The sequence below is a fragment of the Vicia villosa genome, linkage group LG3, assembly GCF_029867415.1.
Source record: "Vicia villosa cultivar HV-30 ecotype Madison, WI linkage group LG3, Vvil1.0, whole genome shotgun sequence".
NCBI classification, from domain to species: Eukaryota; Viridiplantae; Streptophyta; class Magnoliopsida; order Fabales; family Fabaceae; genus Vicia; species Vicia villosa.
Genome location: NC_081182.1, coordinates 61,194,515 through 61,199,025, shown reverse-complemented (window position 1 = coordinate 61,199,025; position 4,511 = coordinate 61,194,515). Strand labels below are relative to the sequence as shown.

The following is a 4,511-nucleotide window of genomic DNA, read 5'->3' as shown; positions in this document are numbered from 1 at the left end:
AGAGGCAATGCACACCAGAACGCTTTCAAAAACTCTTTCGGTTTAGAGGCCTGCATACCGAAACGCTTTTGACAACTGTTCTGGTTTGAAGGCTTGCATATCGGAACCCTTTTTGAAACTGTTCTGGTTTGAAGGCTTGCATACCGGAACCCTTTTTGAAACTATTCCGGTTCTTATAATTTACACACCGGAACCCATTTTCCAACTTTTCCAGTTTTGTTTTTTTTTTTTTGAATTTTTTATTGTTGTTTTGTATTTTTTTTAAGTTCAGCAACATGCATACCCTAGAATCAGACGGGAGGCCTACTGGAAGACGCCGCACGGTAGATGAAGTTGGCCCGTCTGTACCAGTTCCAAAGCCACCACAGGAGCCAGCTGGGTATCCTGGAGGACCTTCGGATCGATCATTACTTGTTCGATACGAGCACCACGTTGCTCGACGTCTATGGTTCGGAGAGGTAAGCAAAATAAATTTATCTTTTTTATTCTACTTTTATTATTTTAAAATTAATTTATTCTTATATGTTTTAATGTGAATTTTTATTTATTTTTAGGAAATAGGTCCCAAAAAGGAGCTTAAAGTCGCAGGACACGGGACGAAGCTGAAGGAGAGGATTCCTCATTTGCTCCCACCAGAGATGCAGGATGTGGTGTCTAGGTCAGGTCTGACTTGTCTCCAAAGAACCAGTTTGACCAAGATAGACATAAATATTATTTCAGCATTTGTGGAGCGCTGACATATAGAGACATCATCATTTCAAATGCCATTTGGTGAGATGACGATTACATTGGATGATGTTGCCAGTCTGCTGCACTTGCCTATTGGGGGTTTATTCTGGTATCCAGAGGAGCATGCACTACGCCAAAAATAAGATTAGGCAGCACACCTTAGACAGCGCTTCTTACCAAAAGCGCTGGTAAAAGTCCTTTTAAAAAACGCGGAATTTTTGACATATACCTTAGACAGCGCTTTCTAGAAAAGCGCTGCCTAAAAGGGTAAAGTGGTTTCAAGAAGCGCTGCCTAAGGGTGGTTTTAGAAAGCGCTTTAAAAAGCGCTGTTAAAGGATGGCCATACGCAGCACTTTGTAAAAGCGTTGCCTAAAGGATGGGTTTACGCAGCGCTTTACACTAAGGGATTTTATATTTTTTCATTTTTCATTTTCTTTTCATTCTAACTCAAAAATCTCACTCTTATCTCCATACTCTCTCGTCTTCTTCGTATCATTTTCTTCTCCGCCGCTATCAACAACAATCACCCTAAATCATGCTCACACTCAGAATCGACCAAGACCCACATGCAATCTCACACCGTTTTTGTTGGTCTTTCATCGTTTCTAACTACACAGCGAGAAGTGGTCTTTCATCAGTTTCAATTTCCAATTTCCTTTTGATTACCTTATTGCAATCTGAGATCTTGCGATTTCGTTTTTTTTATTCTCTCAACATTTTCCTTCACCTATGGTTACTATCATTCAAGCGAAGTTGGATTTGACCCAGCGACTATTGTTGTTAGAGTTCAATTTTATCGTAAATTCTGGTTTGCGTCATCTTCCCCAATTTCTAGGGTTCTTGATTTTTTATATTGTTCAGGGTTCTGCAGATTCGGTGAATAAATCAAAATAGAAGATTCAATCGCGGCTGATGATTCCGTCGACGAGCTCGATAGCTACATGTTCCAAACGATTTGAATCTTTTCCATCTTGATCCTCTTGCTCTTTATTGGGTCTTTTGTCATGATCGCATTTTCTTCTTATTTGCTTTGGTAATTTTTTAGATTGATTTAGTTTATTATTTAGGGATTTTGATTGTTTGAGTTAAAAAAATAGATATGTGGTCCATGCCTTGTATGGTCTAAGATTTGTTAGAATAATATTAGTGTTGTATACACAGTTTCTGATTCTTACTCTCTTCTTTACTTCATGGGGATTACCACTGCATCCTCTGGTGAGTTGGGTTTCTTTCAGCTTCTGTTATCCTATTCAAAATTTGAGGCTTTATTGGTTTTTACAAGTTCAATTTTTGGTTGAAACACGAGTCATTATGAATGTATAATGTTCTTATTGTATCTGTTTTGGTTATACAAGAGATTGAAACTGATAGTAATTTTGAAGTTCATGTGTTCTCTTCATCATCTGAGGTGAGATTTCTAAGCCTCACTTTTTTTACAATCTTTGATTACCTAACACAATCTATAAGTTGAAGTTTTACACTTTTCATTAGCTTTGAATTCTTCAGTTACTAGAAAAGCTTCATCAAACATGGAGTTTAGTGGAGAAACAACCCTATCCGGCTATGTATTCTAGTGTCTATGGAGGTATCATACTTGATCCAGCAATGATGGTCATCCCTATAGATGATCACATGGTACATGGAGGCCATGGTGTCTTTGATACTGCTATTATTTTACAAGGGTGTTACTATTTATTTTTTTTGTTATTCATGTATTGAACATAATCGATCGGATAGCACCCGAGTTCGACTTCGGTTTTGAACATTTTTTGTCAGACTTTACTGACTTCTTTGATCTCGGTGTTTATATTGTTTGTTTTCTCAAGATATCTCTATGAGCTGGATGTTCACCTCGATCGTTTCTTGAGATCGGCTTCCAAAGGAACATTAAGATAATGGCTAAGTGCAGGTCCTGGTGATTTCTTACTGTCATCATCAGGATGTCCGAAATCTGCATTATATGCAGTAGTCATTGGCCATGATTATTCTCAGTGCAAAGAAGGTGTCAAAGTGATTACTTCCAATGTACCAATGAAGGCACCGTCATTTGCGACAATGAAAGACGTGAACTATCTTCCTAATGTACTTTCAGTATTGGAAGCTGAAGAAAAAGGAGCATTTAGTTCTATATGGTGCTAATTTTAAGGTGTTAAGCTTTGAGTTTATTGAAATTGAAACATTGCTTCCCAATTGACGATGAGTTTGTTGTTAACCTTAATTAATTTGTGAGCTATGATTTTACAGGGTTTGAAGGATAAAAAGCTTAGGAGTCAATTGGTTGCTGAAGAGAAATTATATGGAGAATCTGTAAAAGCTGTTGGCAAGGCCGAGAAAGTTAATTATTTTTAATTTGGTTTTCCTGTATGCGTAATTTAACTCGCCTTTATTTTCATTTTCTTTTATGCATCATGAAGAGTGAATTATTTTAAAACGTTTTTTGTTGGATGTTGCTGATAAAGGATAATAAAATGTGTGAAATGTTTGATGTGGTATACTTCATTGCAGATTTCAGTTTGTGTTTCATTACCTTCATTACAGAGCATGTGTGTTATGTAGTGTTTTGGTAGTCCTCAATCATGGTAAGTTCGCAAGTGTGTGGAGGCCGACGTAGATTTTAGCAATATAGACATGCATGTGTATCCTCTATGTTTCATTCTTTCTTCTTTACAAGGAAGCTCTTCAAAAGAATCTTAAACTTACCTGTCAAAATTCAAACTTAGGCTGAGGCTTCCAACAAAAACTGTGAAAGGATGAAGCACCCAAATAGATTCTAGAGAATGGTAACATGTTTTACACTTCATGTATGTTTTGAAATTCGAAATTCCCAAAAGCCATAATCTAGTACTCTCACCATTTCCACTCAGCAACTTTTTAACCTCCATAACCATATGCTCAACAGAACAATAGTAGCTCCTTTTTTGCTCACAGTAACTTGACCAAAACTCAAACAACCATTTCAAATCACCTTCGGCAGTCAAAACACTCTCTCCTACAATGACAGTGTTTCTTCTCCTCTTCACTAGATCATTCAACACACTAGTTACATCATCATTGTTAACATATTCTCGCAGGATCTACGTTTTGCGATTTTCGCTTTTTTAGATTTTATTTTCATGTTTATACTTTTGATTTTTACGTTTTTTTTGTTATCTTGATGATATTGAAGTTGTGATTTGTTTGATCTGTTTGCAGATTGTGTTTTTTCTAGTTTGTTAGGGTTTATTTGAATGGGGAGAGGAAAGATCGTGATAAGGAGGATTGATAATTCGACGAGTCGACAGGTGACGTTTTCGAAGCGAAGAAACGGTTTGTTGAAGAAGGCGAAGGAGCTTGGAATTTTGTGTGATGCTGAAGTTGGAGTTACAATCTTCTCCAGCACTGCGAAACTCTATGAGTTTGCGAGTTCCAGGTAATTCATTTTTTTTAGTGTTTATATTATGCTAATTAAACTTATATCTTGTTTATTTTTTTGTTTCTATTGATCTGCACTTTCAAACTCTATGTTGATTTGAGTGTGTTTATGGTGTTAAGGATAAGAAAGTGGTTTAGTTTATATTTTTGTTATTGAAATAGTTATATTAGTGTTAGTATTGAAAGATGAAACTCTTGAATATGAACCAGTGATGCTTTCTCTAAGGAAGCATAACTGTTACATAAATCAGATTGAAAGTTAGAAAGAGTAGTATGTGAAACTCGTTTTGGAAAAATTTGGATTAGAAGTAGAATAAACATGTGATTTAGTCCCGTTGGATTCTTCTCTATATACAGATTGAAACAAGTAT

The 4,511-nt window shown here is 36.3% G+C and overlaps 1 long non-coding RNA gene across 1 annotated transcript; it reads left to right on the top strand.

Moving 5' to 3' along the window:
• The first annotated feature begins 1,120 nt into the window (after nucleotides 1-1,120).
• On the top strand, nucleotides 1,121-3,948 carry LOC131661632 (uncharacterized). Its single transcript, XR_009301200.1, has 3 exons — nucleotides 1,121-1,944; nucleotides 2,085-2,875; nucleotides 2,974-3,948. It is a non-coding gene; the product is annotated as an uncharacterized LOC131661632 (long non-coding RNA).
• The last annotated feature ends 563 nt before the right edge of the window (nucleotides 3,949-4,511 follow it).